Genomic DNA, 22,185 nt, shown 5'->3' on the forward strand with positions numbered 1-22,185 from the left:
TGGTTTCCACAAACGATGGTCCATTTGGAACGGATTATCATCGTATGTTGATGGACCACTGTAATGCATACTGCCAGGGCAATTGATAATACTTAGAGCGTCTCATCTCTAGCGATTGTATGTTTGCTGGGCAACTGTTTGTGCCAGGGGGCAATTGTACATGTCTAAGGGCATTGCATGTTTGCCTGTTCAAGCCTCGGGCACACTTGCTTGTTCTTATAAGCTAACTGGGGAGATTGAATGTTTGCGGGGTAATTGCTCAGTCATAGGAGGTAATTGCTCATGCCTAGGGGGTAACTGGCCATATTACACATTTGCTGGGCAATTGCTCATTTCTAGGAGGTAATTGCTCATGTCCAGACATATTTTCAGGGCAATTGCCTAGTTTCTTATGGTCTGTGTCTAGGGGTACTGATGTTTGATAAGGTAATAGTGCATCCATAGAAGGTAATTGCCCCTGTCTGGCTGTTTTGCTCATGTCTAAGGGGTAATGGCTTGTAACTAGGGGGTAATAGTTTGCTTTGTTTGTGAGGAGGGGGGGACATTCTCTATTAGTCTCTGTTCTGGAGCTTTTCATGTAACAAATGTTCCCCAGAGACACATGTTCCTCTTATATCTTCCATTTCTCTCACATAGAAAGCGCTTTTTTGCTGAGGCAGAGAAATGATGTTAATAACATAAAATACGATTCCATTATTGGGAGCTGTCTGAGCCCAGGACCTGAATGGATGGCACAATTTGCCGGTGCTGTTTTCCAACCTGGAGGAATTATTTATGCCAGACAGGTTGCTGTAATGTGACTGGTAAGTAAGCAGCCAGGCAGTGAATAGCCATTGCCAGAGAGATAAGAAATTCCTGTCAGAGGAGGAGGATGATGATGAGGGTGATGATGAGGATGGCTTCTTAGAGATTATTAGCTGGGAACAGGGTCATGCCTGAGAATCATACACACACAGCCGAGAGATGACACTGGTGTAGAATCACCATCACACCCACCCACATCACAGCAGCAGCAGCCGCCGCCAGCCCCTCAGAGCCGAGGCGCTCCACAGTCAGTCAGACAGTGCAGGGTGTGTGTGCATTGTCTGGCTCCTGGTTCCCCGGGTCTTTGCTCCCCAGGGCTGCGGCAGGAGGATCCCTGTGTGTGCACAGCGCTCCTGAGGATGGTGGCAGAGCTGTGAGGGCACAGGTCAGGGCGGACTCTCCCCGGAGGGCACAGCCTCAGAATGTTGTCCCTGTCTCCCTCTCCTTCCCGCGGCGTCAGGTAGTTGCTCCAGGTAAGCGCCTGTTGCTCCTGTGTGCGGCTCTGGGCTGCCATGCTATTGTGCATTCACCATGTACCGTGCAGTGGACGGGGAGGACTCGCACTGCCTGCTCTATTGGTATGCAACTCCAGGCAAGTTTTCTGTAGGAGTTCTTGTTATTGGTCTGGTAACTGCAATGTAATGGTGATCCTGTGACCCGAGCCTTGGATACCCGCGGCGGCTGAGCGTACATGTAGCTGTGGTGTATGTGTATGCTGGAGGAGCCATGGTGTCTGTCTAGGAGGAGGGGGATTGTACTTGTTGATGTAGCAGGTAAGGAAAGTCTGTGTATCCCTCAGGTCGGTGTTTCCCAAGCAGGGTTCCTCCAGCTGTTGCAAAACTACAACTCCCAGCATGCCTGGACAGCCTTCGGCTGTCCAGGCATGCTGGGTGTTGTAGTTTTGCAACAGCTGGAGGCACCTTGATTGGAAAACACTGCCTCAGGTCCATGAACAGATTGTCATAGTATGTGAAGTCATTGGAAGCTATTGTTGTGTTTACAATGTTCTGTGCCCATGACTGGCAGCTCACTGGGAACCCCCGGCTCATGTAAATCACCTCCCCCCCCCCCCCCCCCAGCTCTGGTGATGAGGATACCCCTTCCTAGAAATGATTCCGGGCTATTCCCTCTACAGGGGTAATCCCCAATGTCATCATTACCTATTCTGGGAGCAAGTCTGCTATCTAAGTGAATCCCAGGCCACAGAGAATGCCCCCCACCCTGACAATGAGGGGCATTCCTGAGCTAATGATGGACCCTTTATTTTCCCTAGGTTTCCTTTGTGTTGTGGATGATGAGAGTTCTCCTTTACTGCTGATTTACTGAGGATTGGAAGACAATTCACTTGTATGACATGTCCTGAGTCTCCTGGTTTACCTGTTCTAGCTGTGTGTGAAGGAGACCCCCATCTGTGCCCCTCTCACTGGGCAGTATGAGATACAGTGGGCACCTAATGGGCCTTCACCACTGACACCACCTCTACTCCAGCTACCTGACACTTGTCTCCAGAACTCGTGGTCTTCAACCTGCGGACCTCCAGATGTTGCCAAACTACAACTCCCAGCATGCCCGGACAGCCATCGGCTGTCCAGGCATGCTGGGAGTTGTAGTTTTGAAACATCTGGAGGTCCGCAGGTTGAAGACCACTGCCTTAGAGGAATAGAATTGTGGATTCAAGTCAGGGATGGCGGCATGACAGGAGAGTTTGATTCCAGAAGTATAAGACAGTGAACTCCATCTCCTCTGACTTTTCTTTTTTGCCCATCAATCTATTTATCTGTCTTCTTTATCTGTCTGTCTCTCTTTATCTATACAAGTTATCTGTACAGCTATGTTCTCTTTTTTCTTCTCACTCTATAATTATCTATCTATCTATCCATCCATCTATCTATCTGCTTATCTACCTTTATTTATATCATCTGTTTATCTGTAATTCTTACTTTATCTATTATTATTATTATTATTATCTGTTATTCATCTATCTTTATATCATCTATCTATCTGCTTATCTACCTTTATTTATATCATCTGTTTATCTATAATTCTTACTTTATCTATACAACCTATATAACTATATCTGCTTATTCATCTATCTTTATATCATCTATTTATCTCTCTAATTCTATCTATATCTCTCTATTTCTCTAATTCTATATCTATCTATCTAATTCTATCTATATCTATCTATCTCTCTAATTCTATCTATTTCTATCTATCTCTCTAATTCTATCTATATCTATCTATCTATCTATCTCTCTTATTCTATATCTATCTATCTATCTATCTAATTCTATCTATATCTATCTATCTAATTCTATCTATATCTATCTATCTAATTCTATCTATATCTAATTCTTTCTATCTAATTCTATCTATCTATCTAATTCTTTCTATCTAATTCTATCTATCTATCTAATTCTATCTATCTATCTATTCGTTCTGCCTCAGAATCATAAGTTACGCAGAGCAGCCACCTGGCGATATAAAAACTCCTGCAAAAAAAAAAAGTTATATAAAAACACCTACCATAAAAAGTATAGCTTTACTGAGAAATTACATGATAAATTCATAAATGAACAACATGGAAAAGGAACATCACACACAAAAAGCATCATAAATGCAATACTAAACAAATACTACACAAATTCAAAAACCTAATTTGGTGACCCCTACCCCAACACATGTTCTGCTGTTTCTTACCCTGGGGACTTCATGCTCAGAACATTTGTCCCCCAGAGGAAGCTACATAGAAAATGATGTCGGGGTAGCAGTCACCATTTCTTTCTGTGCTTTTGGCCTCTGTAATGTGGATAATTAGAGATTTTGACCATTGGGAGTCCCTAGCTACATATTTCCCTCTATTTCACTACAGTGCAGAGGCATTATCACCTTGTCTGACTCCTTGTACCGTATCTTATCATACATACATGAAGTACTTAGAGGCTGCTGTTTTTGCTTATGTCATGTGGTCACATGCTGTACCTGCCGTACCTGTGCATACCTTTATTCCCACTTCTATTCCAGTGCTACATGTCATGCTTCTATGAAATCACAGGGTACATGAGGCACGCGATTTAGGAGAGAGACGGATCTGATGAGGTAGTTTATGTGTGCTGGATACAGCTGGTGATCACACAGATAGAAGCCAAGTCTGCCTTCTGTGCCCACTGCCCATAATATGCCTATATATATATTTACTGAATAATTAAATATGGCCTGAGGTCAGTAATATCAACAAGCATTATACAATGAAACACGTAAACATACGAAGATAAGTACAACCCATGGTTATCTATCAGTCCTGAGAGCGCACGCTTACATTGCAGCCACAACAAATCCTTATTATTCCACCGTCATGCTGCTTTGCACTGTCTGAAAAAGTATGATAAGTGCTGTTTATTATGCTGCTTGATTTGCAGTCAAACCATATACAACCCAGCGTTTATAAAAACGCGCCGACAAGAATATTACTGGGTGCACGGAAAGAGTCAATGAGATTTGCTTTGATTGGAAATGAAAGAACTCGGCTTCTATTCCTGAACATTTCATCTCAGTACAGGAAATTACAGAACTGGTTTGCCTTTTTTATTACTCAATTGTGCATATAGGATGTTTATTAGATATTATATTTTTTACTATCGATCATTGTGTTAAGTATATGACTAGACTTTGTAATATTATTGAACAGAAAAGAAGTAATGAAAGAATGAACAACTAGCTGCAGAGTTTTGGAATGACGTCATCTGAATGGACAGCTAGATGGCAATGTACTTCAGATACTAAAATGGTTGTTGGCGATAAAGTTGATATTGTTTGTGATAGTTTTTGGTTGTTAATATTCTCATTGCTCGGTTATAAAGTAACAGAAGGCTGCTATGCAAAGATTTACTTTATCTGTTGGTTCTGGGATAAGGAGAGTTATCTCCCACAGACATCGGAAAATAATTAGAAATAAAAGCTACAAGCCGGTCATGTCATTACAGGCAGTTGTCTCACTGTTTAGTTTTTTCAAGGCAAAATCTTGTTCACAGAATAGAATTTATGCATTACTGTATTGTAAAGTAGCATGTATTACTGTATTTTAAATAGCCCTTTTCTGACTCCATTAACGTTCATATTTTTCTGTACACAGGGATGGATGCTAATTTTTGGCGCTGTATTCTGTAGTTTTTATCTTTACATCTTTTTCATATATGTGACTTGATGATCACTTTGTATTCATTTTTTCTGGGGGTGTAATCTGGCTGCTTAGCAATTTTGGATTTTGGTATATTTCTCATTATATTTTAATAGTTCAGGTATTTCTGCACATGGTATTACCAAATGTGTTTGTTCATTTTTATTTTTCTGATTTTCTATTGTAAAATGTGAAAAGTGGGGTCATTTCAATTTTTATTGGGAAAGGAGCTTATGTGTATTTTTAAAGACTTTAATTTTTTTTTTTACTATTTTTGTCACATTTTGTAAGTCCCCACAGGGGACTATTTATAGCTATGATTCAATTGTTATTACTCTTCAGTGCTATGCATTGGCATAGCACTGATCAGGAATATTGGCAATTCCCTTTTATAGTCTGTCAGAAGGCAGATTAGGCAAATGGATTCTGACAGAGCAGCATGCAAGAGGGTAAGAGACCTTTGACCATCATCTTCACTCATCGGACTGTCACACGTGGGTGGTCCGATAAATGTCACAAAGCTCCCTAATGCCTTAGGTGCCGTGATCAATATTGATCACGGCATCTAAAGGGTTAATGGCAGGCATCAGCGTGATCATTGATGTCGGGCATTAGCAGCTGGTCCCCGACTGGACCTCAGGTCCTGCGCTCACTTCATAGTCCAGATGCCACTTTGGATGTACATGTACGCCCTGGTGCTCTAAGTGCCAAGCAGTCAGGGCGTAAATGTATGTCCATTGTCCTCTAGGTTAAACGGAATGCATCAGTTGAATTGTCTCTACTGGTTAGGGCATGGAAACATGTCCTTTTGCTTATAGGTTTGATAGGATTGATTTGTTATTTCATTTTTTGCAAATTATTACGGGGGCCATCATCTTGCCTGAGCTGTTTTTAATAAAATTTAGAGATATGCTTTACAGCAGGACCCATGGACCAAGGCTACTTTAGACAGGAGCTGACCCATTGATTTGAATGAGACAGGTGTCTGGTTGTGTTCCGTGACCTTTACAGATGTCATTCTACAGTAGGGGGAGGCTGAGCTCTGTGCTTCAGTTATTGTGAAGACAATGTTTGATCTATATATTGCTGTCACCTTTCACTGTAAAGCTGTAGACATCACTTTCCAAAAGCCTCCTCCTAATGATCACATACAGAGCAGGAAGTCTCATCTTAGTTTAAGCCTAGTGGCCGGACTAAAGACTGCAACATTTTAGGATTATTTTCAAATACCCTGAAAATATTACCTGATTGCTTTAAGTTTCTACAGAATATGTTGGTGCTATATAAATAATAAATAATATTATTATTTGAATTTTTAGCAGCAATTTGTAAACAAGTAACATTTACAAAGTCTGATTTGATACCAAGATGTAGTAACAATAGTGAGCACTCGGCTGAGTTTGTTTTACTGGTTTCTAATAAATAAACATTTATTGGCCTGTGCTTAGTCCATGAAAAGACCTTGTATACTGAGATGGAACCATATAAAACTGAGCACAAATGAATCATTGTGGGGGGGGGGGGAACAAACATATAAAATCTCTCACGTGTAGTTAGGTAATTAGGGGTCACAGAGATAAAACTGATGTAAAAACGGCGTACAGACAACATCAGGTTACATATTATTATAGCTGTCATCCGAAAGAGTTCTTTACATAAATGTTTTCTTCATGCTATATTGTTTTTTTAAATTCTCTTTAAATACCCATGTATTCCTTACAGGGGTTATCCAGGAATAGAAAAACAGAGGTATTTTCTTTTCCAAACTGTTCCCTGTCTGTCTCCATGTTGTGTGTGGTATTACAACTTGGCTCCATTCACTTCAATGGAACTGAGCTGCAAAACCACACCCAACCTGGAGACAGACAGTGAGCGGTTATGGAAAGAGATGACCTCTGTTTTTCTATTGTTGGATAACCCCTTTAATTTCAGTAGTCTTTCCACCTACCACTGTAATCTATTATGTTTAGAGAGTCTGGTCTAGGGCCCACATTTATAAATGAGGTCTGGAGTCTATATTTATTAACCCCTTGTTGCAAAATGGCATTTATAAATGGTGCTGCGGCACGGGAGGGTTATGAAGCGAGCTCAGGAGCTGAGCTCGCATCATACCCGCACGGTCCCGGCTGCTATCAGTAGCCAGGACCCGCAGCTAATGCCGGACAACACTGTTCAGGCAGATGTCCGGCATTAATTCTTTAGATGTGGCGATCTAAGTTTATCGCTGCGTCTAATGTGAAAGTGAAAGCTTCCCGGCAGCTCAGTTGGGCTGATTGGGACCATCACAATAAAGTTGCAATGTCCTGATCAGCTAGGACGCATCAGGAGGGGGCCTTACCTGCCTCCTGTGTTTACGATCGGCAATTGATTGCTCCAAGCCTGAAATCCAAGCTTGAGCAATCAACCGCCAATAACACTGATCAATGCATTGCAATGGCATTAATCAGTGTATTGAATCAATGTACTGCATGTTATAGTCCCCTATGGGGGCTATAACATTGCAAAAAAAAAGTGAAAAAAAAGTTAATAAAGATGATTTAACCCCTTCCCTAATAAAAGTTTGAATCACCCCCCCTCCTTTTCCCATGAAAAAAAAAAAACTGTGTAAACAAAAATATGTGGTATCACCGTGTGCGTAAATTTCCGCAATAAAAATGACTGATGTCATTACAAAGTAGAATTGGTGGCGCAAAAAATAAGCCATCATATGGATTTTTTAGGTGCAAAATTGAAAGGGTTATGATTTTTAAAAGGTAAGGAGGAAAAAACGAAAGTGGAAAAACGCTATGTCCTTAAGGGGTTAAAGGGGGTTATTAAAGAACCCTTTTTCTTGGGACCACTGGGGTTCCCAGCATTCAGATCTTCACTGATCATGAGCACAATGTGCATTCTCCACTATTCACTTGCTATAGAACTTCTGAAGATTAGACGGTTTGGTCTGGGGTCTGGTTTAGTTTTAGGGGGTTGGGGTCTGTATTTGTTTAGGAGGCCTAAGATCTTTTTGCAGTGTGATGGGGACAATGCACTGTATGTCAGAGGGGCAACATTTTTTCAGAATTTGCACATGGACATGGTGAATGACTGGTGAGTCGATGTGGTCGAGTTACAAAGGTTTTTTTTATTTATATTTTACGGTTTTCTCACGTTTAGAAATGCAGCAAAAAAACACATATGAGAAAACGACTGCACTTAATCATGAATGGCTGTGGTGGTTATTGCTGTGGTTATTGCCAACATGTTTGTTTTTTTACAGGTAAAAGACATTTTTAAAACATATTTCACCTGTAAAGAACATACTGACAATAAACACATTGCAAACACAGCACCAATTCACAACTGCATTTTGTCAGATGTTTTTTATTTGTTTAAAAACACAACAAAACTACAAAGAAACACACTTGACAAGGACAAGGATGCACACAGTTTGTCAGTGCCCTAGTGCTGCATTAATACCTACCATATTTTTCGCCCTATAGGACGCACCGGTATATAAGACACACCCAATTTATAAAGGTGCAAAGTCTAGAAAAAAAACATTGTGCACCCAACAGTGATCTTCAACCTGCGGACCTTCAGATGTTGCAAAACTACAACTCCCAGCATGCCCGGACAGCCGTTGGCTGTCCGAGCATGCTGGGAATTGTAGTTTTGCAACATCTGGAGGTCCGCAGGTTGAAGACCACTGGATAGGAGGTAATACTCACGTGTCCCTGCCGCCCCGGACCCATCACCGCTGACCTGGATGTCACTCCATCGCTGTCGCCGCGTCCCCGGGGTGTCCCCGACACAACGGACGTCTTCTTCCCCGAGATCCACGCTCTCCGTCGCCGTCATCACGTCGCCATCATCACGTCGCTACGCACGCCGCTCCTATTGGATGACGGGACGGCGTGTGTGATGATGGGATGACGTCGAAGGAGAGTGCCGCCATGCAGGGGATCCCGGCACGGAGCAGACACCGAGGAGGCAGGTAAGTTCCCTCCGCGATCCTGTAAGCTGTTCGGGACGCCTCGATTTCACCGCCGCGGTCCCAAACAGCCCGACTGAGCAGCCGGGTTACTGTCCCTTTCGATCCAGACACGGCGGTCAGCTTTGATCGCCGCGTCTGAAGGGTTAATACAGGGCATCACCGCGATCGGTGATGTCCTGTATTAGCCGCGGGTCCCGGCCGTTGATGGCCGCAGGGACCGATCCAATAGGTGTGTATTCGCCGTATAAGACGCACCAACTTTTCCCCCACAGTTTTGGGGAAGAAAAAGTGCATCTTATACGGTGAAAAATACGTTAGTTAAACCCAGACAACCCATTGAAATGTTAGTGTCAATGAGACAAAAGTTTTTATGGTTTTTATCGTGAATGCTGATTAGTTACTGCTCTGTCAAGCATCATCTTTTTGGTATCTTTTTAATGTGCCGTAGTGTTATCATAGTAAAGTAATGCTTGATCTATTATGGTTATGTCATATTTTGATAGACTGGAGGGACAATTTACGCACTTACTGTAGGGAGCTTATTTTATGAAGCCTGATCTCTTCAGTGAAAACACTTGATGTTAACATGCTTGACTGAAGTCTTACTGCTCTTTGCCATTAGTCGAAATATATTGTATATTGAGCTAAATAATTTCTGACTGGCTTCACTGGACTATTGTGATGGGGACATTTTACAAGAGGAAAAGCTGCCATTAAAATAACAAATCAGCAGTGTTGTTAATGAAGCATGCAGCGCATATATCTGAATTATGATGAGAAATGTGGATGCATGCAATTTTCTCCTCTTGGCTCAAGCTATATTTAGGACTGTAAGTGGCTTTACATTTTTTGCAAATCAATTTCTCTGAATGACTTTCTCCACAACATTGGAATCAGTAACTTATAAATACAATGTAGGCAGCTGTAATTAGCTTTATAGCACTGGAAAGGAGCATGCCGGGCTTAATAACGGAGCCGCTACGTTGTGTTATAGATAGATGCATGTCACAGATCTATTCATGACAGTCTGAAATTGTGAGGAGACAGTCTGGGATTTACTAGAAGACCCTTGACTAGCTGTAAAGTGACCGATCCTGTTTAAAGGGGTATTCCAGCTTTATACATGTTATCCTCTATCCAAAGGATAGGGGATAAGATGTTTGATTGCAGGGGTCCTGCCACTAAGGGATCCCTGCTATCTCGGTGCAGACCCGACATCCCCGTCTCGGAGGCAGGCCCGGCACAGAATGCCGGGGGCTGCACCAAGATCGCGGGGGTCCTCAGCAGCATGACCCATGCGATCATACATCTTATATATGAGATGTATAAAGTCGGAATACCCCTTTAAAGGCAATAAAAACAATTTACTTTCTTTTGCACAGAATCATTACTTTATTGTACTTCAGTATTTATTCTCGCATTCTTTAATTTGTTTTATTTTTTCATTTGGATGAAAATTAAGTTAAATCATTTTAGAATACCAAGTAATGCAATATTCTAATATACTTATATGCTGAGGGGTTACTGCAATTTTGTTCAACCTCAACAACACTGTGATGCTCTCAGGCTGATGCATTCCACTTATACTGATAGATTCTATCTAACTGACACTGATGCCATGCTGTATAGATTTAACATAAAAGATTATAGTTGGAATACCCCTTTAATTGTACCTCTTATTTCTATGTTCACACTACATTTGGTGTGTTGCTGGGAAAATCCTGACAAGTCTACATGTAAAGAACTTTATGCCAGCTGTGTATGTCTGCCACAGTCTCCTATAGTAAGTAGAAAAATAAAATTAATGTGATGGTGCCCGGGCAAATCAGGGGCTTGCACAACCAGCCAATTACATATGTTCTCGGCATATGTTCTGACTTAATGGTAAGCCAAACTCTGTACGTCAGTCAAGAAGGGTCTGAGAAGTGAGGGCAAGTGAGGAGGTGTGCACTTGAGCAGCTGGGTGCTTGGCTGAGAAATAAAATGGGGATTTTATAAGTCTTGCAACCACCATCAGCTCCAGGAAAGGTACAGTTTTTCTTTGATACCCTAGTATTTATTTTATGTTTATAATATGTTTTAAATGATAATTTCTGTGTATATTTATGGAGGCTACCATGTTTTCTAAACTTCTCCCATGTTCTGTTGAAGAGATATGTTTTATAGTAGCCCCATAGGCCATCATAGGAACCTGAAGTCTGGAGTTGATTTATTGATTAAGTTTGCTGTGCAGTTGAAGAGAAGGAGATGAATTCACTTATTATGAATGGTGAATCCTGTGTTATCTACATATAAGTGTTACCTTTCTTTGTTATCCTGCCTGTGATGACTGTGGAGAAGTGCCATCTTATTGTGAAGTTTAGTGGCCAGTGGTAGAAATGATATTTTTTTCCACATAGGTGAAAGAAAACATTAGAAAAACCTACACCAAACATTATCCCCCTAATGACCCATGCCATGTATACACATCATGATGCCATTGAGGAGTTATGGGATAGGCTAAAGTAAGGAGTGGCCCCCAACTGATTTCAGTAGTTGGTGGTCACCGCTAATAGCTGGCATGTGGTGCCACGGTCAGCTATTAACCCTTTAGATTGCCGCTGTCAAAGCTGACATCTGCGTCTAAAGGGACAAGATGGTCCCTGGTGGTGTGGATTGCAGTAGGCTTTATCAATAAAGAACAGAACACATAGATCATAGATATATAAGAAATCTAATGATTCATTAAAAAAACTATAAAAAAAAAAATAAACAAAGATCTGTAGTTTCATAGACATTTAATTATCATGGGCATATAGATGCGCCCTCAGTTGTTAGGTCCCAGACAGAAAGGGTATATAGGTAAGCCTAATGTCATCTAGGGGTTAAACAAATTAGTCTTAAGGTCTCAGACAGCAAGAGTACAGTCATGGCCATCAAAAGATGTATTTCTCACAGAAAAGGATTGCAATAACACATGTTTTGCTATACACATGTTTATTTCCTTTGTGGGTATTAGAACTAAACCAAACAAGGGAGGAAAAAAGCAAACTGGACATAATGTCACACAAAACTCCAAAAATGGTCTGGAAAAAATTATTGGCACCCTTAACGTAATATTTGGTTCCACACCCTTTGGAAAAAATAACTGAAATCAGTTGCTTCCTATAACCATCAATAAGCTTCTTACACCTCTCAGCTGGAATTTTGGACCACTCTTCATTTGCAAACTGCTCTTTCTACAGGTGTTCAATTAAATTTAGAACTGGACTCATTGCTGGCCACTTCAGAACTCTCCAGCACTTCGTTGCCATCCATTTCTGGGTGCTTTTTGACATATGTTTGGGGTCATTGTCCTACTGGAAGACCTAAAATCTCAGACGCATACCCAGCTTTCTGACACTGGGCTGTACAGTGCAACCCAAAATCCGTTGGTAATCCTCAGATTTCATGATGCCTTGCACACATTCAAGGCACCCAGTGCCAGAGGCAGCAAAACAACCTAAAACATCATTGAACCTCCACTATATTTCACTGTAGGTACTGTGTTCTTTTCTTTGTAGGCCTCATTCCATTTTCAGTAAACAGTAGAATTATGTGCTTTACCAAAAAACTCTATCTTGGTCTCATCTGTCCCAGAAGGATTTTGGCTTACTCAAGTTCATTTTGGCAAAATGTAGTCTTGCTGTTTTATGTCTCTGTGTCCTCCTGGGTCTCCTGCCATAGCGTTTTATTTCATTTAAATGTCGATGGATAGTTCATGCTGACACTGATTCTCCCTGAGCCTGCAGGACAGCTTGAATATCTTTGAAACTTGTTTGGGGCTGCTTATCCACCATCCGGACTATCCTGCGTTGACACCTTCATCAATGTTTCTCTTCCGTCCACGCCCAGGGAGATTAGCTACAGTGCCATGGGATGCAAACTTCTTGATAATGTTGCGCACTGTGGACAAAGGCAAATCTAGATCTCTGGAGATGGACTTGTAACCTTTAGATTGTTGATATTTTCCCACAATTTTCTTTCTCGAGTCCTCAGACAGTTCTCTTCTCCTCTTTCTGTTGTCTATGCTTAGTGTGGCACACACAGACACACAATGCAAATAAGTGAACTTCTCTCCTTTTTTATGATTTCAGGTGTGTTTTTATGTTGTCCACACCAGTTACTTGCCCAAGATGAGTTTAAAGGAGCATCACATGCTTGAAACAATCTTATTTATCCACAATTTTGAAAGGGTGCCAATAATTTTGTCAAGCCCATTTTTGGAGTTTGGTGTGAAATTATGTTCAATTTGCCAATTTGCTTTTTCCCCTCCCTTTTTTTGGTTTAGTTCCAATACACACAAAGTTAATAAACATGTGTATAGCAAGGCAATCCTTTTCTGTGATAAATACTTCATTTTCTTGTAAAATTTAAGGGGTGCCAACATTTAAGGCCATGACTGTATATTGGTACGCCCAATGTCATTAAGGGGTTAAACAAATTAGCCTTAAGACTTTTTCCTGTTAATTGACTTAGCACTTCAGCTAGGTGTTGTGGTAGGTACAAATGGATGTGCAGTTACTGGTAATGCTGCTTTGAAGATTGCATTTGATGTTCCAGGAGTATATAATACAAAAGTTGTGTACATTAGATGCCTGTAATTGTAGCTGGGCAGTAATCACCAGGGAAATATAAAAAACATTATTATTATTATGAAATGTTCCTTTCAAAAGTTCTTTTGTCGAAACAGTGGCATAATGGCTATATAAGTCATGCACGCTAGAAGCTTTTTTGTACAGTCTTCATTAGGTCTATGATGTAAGAATAGGAGATATCTTCTGACACATTGAAATAAACAATTTCTAGAAACATGTATTCACAGCAGATACACACATTCTTCTCTGACTATTAGTTTCCTTTTATATTAGAGCTTGTTACCATACACCGACCTGCCATAATATTAGGGTGCTCTTACATGCAAAACAGCAGGTCTGGGGAAATTTTCCTGTTAGTAGTTGCAGGGTTTGGTACCTACTAAAAAGCTTCAATAAAGGATAACTATTAAATTAACAGTGTCATGGGCATCCTTGATGCATGTGGGGATCGAAAGCTAGCCCATATGATCTGATTCTACAGAATAATTACTGTAGCAATTCTTGAAAGCTAAAGTGGTTGTCCAGCAAAAAAACAAACAAAAAAAAACAACAACAACCTGTGTATAGTGTCAAACAGTATAATAAAGCAACTTACTTACATAATATTATTAGCCATAGTGCAGAGATCAGAGACTGAATGCACAGAGCTCCCACACCCCCTCTCCTATCAGCAAGGGACAAGACCAAGTGATGTGAAGAAGGGAGCTGGTATTACTAGTCTTTAGAATTTTGATTAGATAGATAAGGCAGCAGGGAGCCAGTTCTGGCTGAAACTGCTTTGGCTAAGAATGGCTTTCTGCTGCTTTATCTAATGAATCATACATTTTATGACCAGTAATACTAGCTCCCCTCTTTACACCACTGTCTCATTCCATGCTGGCAGGACAGGAGGGGTCAGGAGGGAACTCTCTGCATTCAAAGTCTATGAGGTGATGTCAAAGTTTACAAGGGAGAGAGCACAACTAATATACACTATGACTTATAACATTATAATAGTAAGTTGCTTCATAATACTTTTTGCCGGACAACCCTTTAATATATGGCTATGAAAGGAACATCTCAGCTTGCTACATATTAGTCTAGTTGTAGAGCAGTCATTTGACCCCTGTCTACTGCTGAAATGGTCTCCAGTGAGCCTATGTACCTGTAGACAACAGACACCACTAAATAGTGTGGGGGGGGGGGGAGAGAAAAGGGAGATAGACGACTGGGACAGTGGTTCAGTATACAGCCTCTCTATTCAATTTTTCATTATAGCCTTTGTTAGTTTAACCGGTTGCCGTCTAAGGGCAAGCCGGCTCGTCCTGAGACATCAATCGTTGTATGGCACAGGCTCCCGACTTGAGCCCACGGCACATCGGCCAGTCCCCAGCTATTGCCGTGGCCGGCTATTAACCCTTAAGATCGCTGCTGTCAAAGTTGACAGCGGCGTCTAAAGGGATATTTAAGCCATCCCTGGTGGTCAAGTGGAGTGGATCGCCCCTCCGCAGCGCGATTGCAGGGGGGGGGGTGCGATCCATTGCTGAGGTAGTTGAAGGGCTTACCTCACGTCCTATGCTGGCTGCTGCGCTGTGAATGAAAAAGCCTGGCTTTATCAATCGAGCACCGAGCATGAGAAATCTAGTGATTCCTCCTAAAACTAGAGTAAAAAGGTGTAAAAAAAAAAGTTGAATAAAAAGTAAAAAAAAAACTTCCATTAACCCCTTCCTTATTAAAAGTTTAAATCACCCCCTTTTTCCCAAATTCCGTATAAAAAATATGTAACCATAATAAAAATAAACATATGTGGTATTGCCGCGTGCGTAAATGTCCGAACTATAAAAATATATTGTTAATTAAACCTCACAGTGAATGGCGTATGCACCGATTGCGGTGATGCCCTGTATTAATCCTTCAGATGCGGCGATCAAAGCTGACCGCTGCGTCTGAAGCGAAAGTGACACTAACCCGGCTGCTCAGTCGGGCTGTTCGGGACCGCCACGGTGAAATAGCGGCGTCCCGAACAGCTTACAGGACACCGGGAGGGACCTTACCTGCCTCCTCGGTGTCTGCTCCGTGCCGGGATCCCCTGCATGGCCGGCGCTCTCCTTCGACGTTATCACGTCGTCGCGCACGCCGTCATCCAATAGGAGTGCGTGGCGACGTGATGACGGCGACGGAGAGCGTGGATCCCAGGGAAGAAGACGTCCGGAGCGTCGGGAACACCACGGGGACGTGGCGACAGTGATGGAGCGACATCCAGGGCAGCAGTGACTAGCGGTGACGGGTCCGGAGCGGCGGGGACACGTGAGTATTACTTCCTATGCCAGTGGTCTTCAACTTGCGGACCTCCAGATGTTGCAAAACTACAACTCCCAGCATGCCCGGACAGCCAATGCTGGGAGTTGTAGTTTTGCAACATCTGGAGGTCCGCAGGTTGATGATCACTGTTGGGTTCAGAATCTTTTTTTTCTCAATTTTGCACCTTTAAAATTGGGTGCGTCTTATATGCCGGTGCGTCCTATAGGGCAAAAAATACGGTAATAAAAAGCGATCAAAAAAGTCAGATCAGTACAAAAATGGTACCACTAAAAACTTCAGATCTCAGCGCAAATAATTTGCTCTCATACCACTCTGTACAAGTGAAAGTAAAAAAGTTATAGGGGTCAGAAGATGACAATTTAAAACGTATTAATTTTCGTGCATGTAGTTATGATTTTTTCCAGAAGTAAGACAATCAACCCTATATATTGTATTTATAAGTAGGGTATCATTTTAATCGTATGGACCTACAGAATAATGATAATGTGTCATTTTTACAGAAAAATGTACTGAGTAGAAACGGAAGCCCCCAAAATTAGCAAAATGGTGTTTTTTCTTCAATTTTGTCGCACAATGATTTTTTTTGTTTCGCCGCAGATTTTTGGGTAAAATGACTGATGTTATTACAAAGTAGAATTGGTGGCGCAAAAAATAAGCCATCATATGGAATTTTAGGTGCAAAATAGAAAGGGTTATGATTTTTAAAAGGTAAGGAGGAAAAAAACGAAAGTGCAAATACGGAAAGACGCTCGGTCCTTAAGGGGTTAACACCACCAAAGGCTTAATTTGTAAACAAACAATTTTTTTTCTGAATAATACTATGTATTGTACTTGTGTTTTAATTGTCATGTTATTATGTTAGGGTGGTGAGATACCGCATTTTACTACTTTGAGCTATATCATGGCTATTGCTACAGTGGAATTTCATTCCTTTTATTTAGTGGGATGAATTTCTGTAACATTTCTGGGTCTTAAAAAATAAATTTATATTAGATATGGATGGCGAACACGCTCCGGGCACTGATTACAAACGGGGTGCCATGTGCATGATCCCGGGCGTCCCCAGCTGCGGGACTCCCGCGATCAGGCATCTTATCCCCTATCCTTTGGATAGGGGATAACATGTTTAAGCACTGGAGTACCCCTTTACATGGACAGACATGTCAGCAGAGACCACTGTGCTCGTGATGTCAGCAGAGAGTACTGTGTTCCAAAAAGAAAATAATTTCCTCTGTAGTATTCAGCAGCTAATAAGTACTGGAAGGATTTAGATTTAAAAAAAAAAAAAAGTTTTCCACTGGAGTACCCCTTTAATGCCAAAATAAGATTGGTCCTTAACCCCTTAAGGACGCAGGACGTAAATGTACGTCCTGGTGAGGTGGTACTTAACGCACCAGGACGTACATTTACGTCCTAAGCATAACCGCGGGCATCGGAGCGATGCCCGTGTCATGCGCGGCTGATCTCGGCTGCTGATCGCAGCCAGGGACCCGCCGGCAATGGCCGACGCCCGCGATCTCGCGGGCGTCCGCCATTAACCCCTCAGGTGCCGGGATCAATACAGATCCCGGCATCTGCGGCAGTTCGCGATTTAAATGAACGATCGGATTGCCCGCAGCGCTGCTGCGGGGATCCGATCATTCATAACGCCGCACGGAGGTCCCCTCTCCTTCCTCCGGCGTCTCCTGCTCTGGTCTGTGATCGAGCAGACCAGAGCAGGAGATGACCGATAATACTGATCTGTTCTATGTCCTATACATAGAACAGATCAGTATTAGCAATCATGGTATTGCTATGAATAGTCCCTATGAATAGTCCCCTATGGGGACTATTCAAGTGTAAAAAAAAATGTAAAAAAATGTAAAAGTAAAAGTAAAAAAAAAGTGAAAAATCCCCTCCCCCAATAAAAAAGTAAAACGTCCGTTTTTTCCTATTTTACCCCCAAAAAGCGTAAAAAACATTTTTTATAGACATATTTGGTATCGCCGCGTGCGTAAATGTCCGAACTATTAAAATAAAATGTTAATGATCCCGTACGGTGAACAGCGTGAACGAAAAAAAATTAAAAAAGTCCAAAATTCCTACTTTTTTAATACATTTTATTAAAAAAAAAATTATAAAAAATTTATTAAAAGTTTTTTATATGCAAATGTGGTATCAAAAAAAAGTACAGATCATGGCGCAAAAAATGAGCCCCCATACCGCCGCTTATACGGAAAAATAAAAAAGTTATAGGTCATCAAAATAAAGGGATTATAAACGTACTAATTTGGTTAAAAAGTTTGTGATTTTTTTTAAGCGCAACAATAATATAAAAGTATATAATAATGGGTATCATTTTAATGGTATTGACCCTCAGAATAAAGAACACATGTCATTTTTACCAGAAATTGTACGGCGTGAAAACAAAACCTTCCAAAATTAGCAAAATTGCGTTTTTCGTTTTAATTTCCCCACAAAAATAGTGTTTTTTGGTTGCGCCATACATTTTATGATATAATGAGTGATGTCATTACAAAGGACAACTGGTCGAGCAAAAAACAAGCCCTCATACTAGTCTGTGGATGAAAATATAAAAGAGTTATGATTTTTAGAAGGCGAGGAGGAAAAAATGAAAACGTAAAAATTTAATTGTCTGAGTCCTTAAGGCCAAAATGGGCTGAGTCCTTAAGGGGTTAATAATCCTAAACTGCACCATACAAGCAAAAAATAAGCTTGACAGGACCTCTTTAAGATGCTGCGATTCTCTCTTTGTTTTATTAAGAAGTATTACATTTGGAAAAAATGACTTTGTAAAGGTCTTATAGTTTCATAAAACTGTGCTGTTTTGTTGAGTTTATATTCTAAAATCTATATACACACTTACTGAACAACTACATAAGCAAAGCTATACATACATTTCCATAAATCTGTGCTAAGAATATTGAGCATAAAGATAGGCACAGATGTTTTTGCAAGTCTGCAAATGTAGAATGGTGTTCAATAAAGAGATTGTTATTCTCATTTAATCATTTAAATAGATTGTAGCAAAGCAATAGCTGAGTTTGCAAGAAATTTTATATATATATATATATATATATATATATATATATATATATATATATGTGTGTGTGTATATTAAGCACTTTCTGGAAAGCATGATTTGATTATATGATTTCTTGTATTTTTAGAAGCATATACGGTATGTTGATTACGGTATTTTCTAATGTTTCATATTGCTCTGGTCTACCTCATACTACCTTCCTCTTTTAATCTATTGGCTTTAGGAAATTGCTCTTTCTTGGTATTGTGCCTATATATGCAAATATGTTAATTCAAACATTTAAAAACAACTATAAATATTTACATTTGTAGATTCAAGAGAGGAAACTACCTTAGCCACAATATTTCTAGCATAGCATAAAATAAAATCAGCATGAATACAACTAAAATCCTGACTATATGTTAATTCACTGTCAAAAATCTTTTAGGTTTTTTACTGATTAGCATCAAATACTGAAATGTGATCTTTTTTCTGATCTATTTCTATTTACTAATTATAATTGTATATTTTATTTGTAGTATGTTATTATGGGGGCAGCCATCTTGCCTGAGTAATTTTTTAACAGCATTTAGTTAAATGTTTTACTACATGCCGCATGGACAGAGACACAATGGACATCTCTAGACCCTGGGGGTTTGTAATTTTGACCTTTCTAATCTGTGCAGAGGTCATTCTATAGGGAAGGAGAGGCTGAACTCCTCTTTTCTTCTCTGACTTCAGGTGTCACCTTTTACCGTAATACTGTACAGATCGCTTTCCAGCAGCCTCCTCCTTATCATCACAGAAAGAAAAAAAGTCTCCACCTAATTTTAGCCCTAGCGGGTAGAATGAATCCTGCAAGATTTCAGAATAATATAAAGGGGTACTCTGGTGGAAAGTGGATTTTCTTTTCAAAGATGCCAGGCTGTCTGCTTAAAAAAAAGCAGCTGTACATACCTTCTGTGCCACCCTGATGCCTTTGGTAACGTTGCTTGCGGTGCACAGTGCTCTCCTCTTCCAGGTGCAAGGAATATGTCAGTTGCCGCTCCGCCAATCACTGGCCACATCATTTTCCCACTTTAGCCATCTAAGCTGCAGCCTGCTGTATTGATCTCTATCACCAGGAAGTGGAGTTTAGTGGACATTGTGAGAAGCTATATATAAGAGGCAGCATGAGACCGAGGGAGGTAAGTACAGTTTTTTTTTTTGTTTTTTTTTTAAGCAGGCAGCGTGGTCATGTTTTAGCTGGACAACTCTTTAGGCAGTTGGCCATTTTCTGATGACACATTCCCTGTAAGGGGTTTGTCTTATAAAGACAACCACTTTTCATATTGAAGCTAGCCCTATGATGAGGTGACCATCGAGGTTTTGGCTTGTAAATTTAGTGGTTATTGCTTATTGTCCTGTACATTTACAGTGATCAGCCATATTTTTACACTGTTGCAGCCACTATATTACTCTCATATTACATGATGGCCATTACAGTGTCTGACTGTGTAGTAAGTAGGAGTCTCGAGCCCATCAGAACATTAGTGGTTATCTATTCTGCCTAATAGAGGGAGGTCCTAAGAGAGACACCCCTCTGTAATGCCTGTGTGTCCTTAAGGGTTGACTTGATAAGACAATTCCCTTAAAACAATCTTTTGTTTATAATGTATGTCCATAAAGCTATGTACATTACATTACACACAATATATGTCATGTAATTTCACAAAATATTCACACTATACTTTAACTAAAAAAATATGTTCTGTACTTAAATATATGTTGTTCATTTTTGTAATCTCGATGGCTATATGCCACATATTTTAACTGCAATATACTTGCTCTAACATTAAAACTAATACTGTACAGCCATTTTATTCATTGCAAATCCCATCACTAGTATATTTTTATGTGCAAATCATTTCGTGAATACCCTACAGCAATACATGTCTAAGTATAATTTATTGTAAATATCCAATACGTTTATTTCGAGTTGTATTTACTCTGCCTGCAGCACAAATATTGCACAATATGACAATATTTTTTAGAATTCATTACCTTAGTTAATTGAAGGTGAAGAGATTAGACTTTGTTAATGCCCTGGCTATTAATTGCAGTATTGTCATCCATTATAGTAGTATACATTACTTTATGTGATAAGATGTGAAAAGGGCTACTCTACAATCATACATCTTATCCCCTATCCATTGTATAGGGGATACGATGTCTTAGGGCTGGAGTACCCCTTTAAATGCCCCGACTGTACATCTTCTTGCTAAAGGTCATACAGTGTTTGGACTGATCTACCTCAAATTAGCCTTTTATATGGTTAGTGATAGGAGTACACACACGAAAAGTAGGCTCTTGCAAAGCTTGCACTACTCTCTCTCTCAATGAGACATGACTCTACTATAAATCCTTCAAGATTGTTTTTTTAAGACTTCAAGAAAATCAAGGGTACATTCACAAACGTGTTTTTTTTGCTGCAGATCTGTTCCATTGGCTTCAACGGGAAGCAAAATCTGCTAAATCAATTCCGCAGCAGATCTGTAGTAGAAAATATGCACATGTGAACACACCTTAAGGGTAGGATCACATGTAAAGGATCCGCAGCGTATTTTATGCTGCAGGTCCGCCGGTGACCCGAGCCATATTGTGCCTCCAGCTATTGCCAAAGCTGACCTCCCCCCTTGCCCCGCCCCCTGGCATGCTCGCACACTGGGGGCCTGCGAGTCGCTGAGTGCACTCAGACATCGCGGTGTTGCCGGTGTATGGCATAGCATTGAACGAACAGTGTATGCAATCTGGAGATTGCATGTAATAGTCCTATAGTACTATAAAATAGTATAAAAGAAAGTAAAAAAAAAGTTAATAAATGGGATAACCCTTTCTCTAATACTCTAATAAAAGTTTGAATCACCCCCCCTTTTCCCATAAAAAAAAAATGTAAACAAAAAAAACAAAACAAACATAGATCGCTGTGATCGTAAATGTCCGAACTATAAAAATATAAAACTTTAAATAAACCGCACGGTGTATACGTATGGTGTATACGTAAAAAAATACCAAAGTCCAAAATTGCATATTTTTGGTAACTTTGTATACCCTAAAAAATGTATAAAAAAGTCCATGAGAACAAAAATACCAATGAAAACTAGAGATCACAGCACACTAATACTAAATACAAATTTTCATGCAAAAATATATAATTTTTTAACAGAAGTAAACCAAAATCAAACCTATATAAGTTGGGTATCATTTTAATTGTATGGACCTACAGAATAAAGATAAGGTGTCATTTTACCGAACA

The 22,185-nt window shown here is 40.3% G+C and overlaps 1 protein-coding gene across 5 annotated transcripts in view; it reads left to right on the top strand.

The window, feature by feature from the left end:
- The first annotated feature begins 673 nt into the window (after positions 1-673).
- The window catches only part of LRRC3B (leucine rich repeat containing 3B), a 273,318-nt gene continuing 251,806 nt past the window's right edge, over positions 674-22,185 (top strand). Inside the window, exon 1 of one of the 5 annotated variants that reach the window (XM_056520028.1) lies at positions 674-803. The gene's annotated coding sequence lies outside the window, so the exon portion shown is untranslated. Of the gene's footprint in view, positions 804-920; positions 1,278-1,355; positions 1,578-2,126; positions 2,152-19,870; positions 20,078-22,185 lie in introns of those variants that run through there. The other 4 variants (XM_056520018.1, XM_056520027.1, XM_056520030.1 and 1 more) reach the window with 4 other exon arrangements.

Source organism: Hyla sarda, chromosome 5 (genome assembly GCF_029499605.1).
Source record: "Hyla sarda isolate aHylSar1 chromosome 5, aHylSar1.hap1, whole genome shotgun sequence".
In the NCBI taxonomy this organism is placed as follows: domain Eukaryota; kingdom Metazoa; phylum Chordata; class Amphibia; order Anura; family Hylidae; genus Hyla; species Hyla sarda.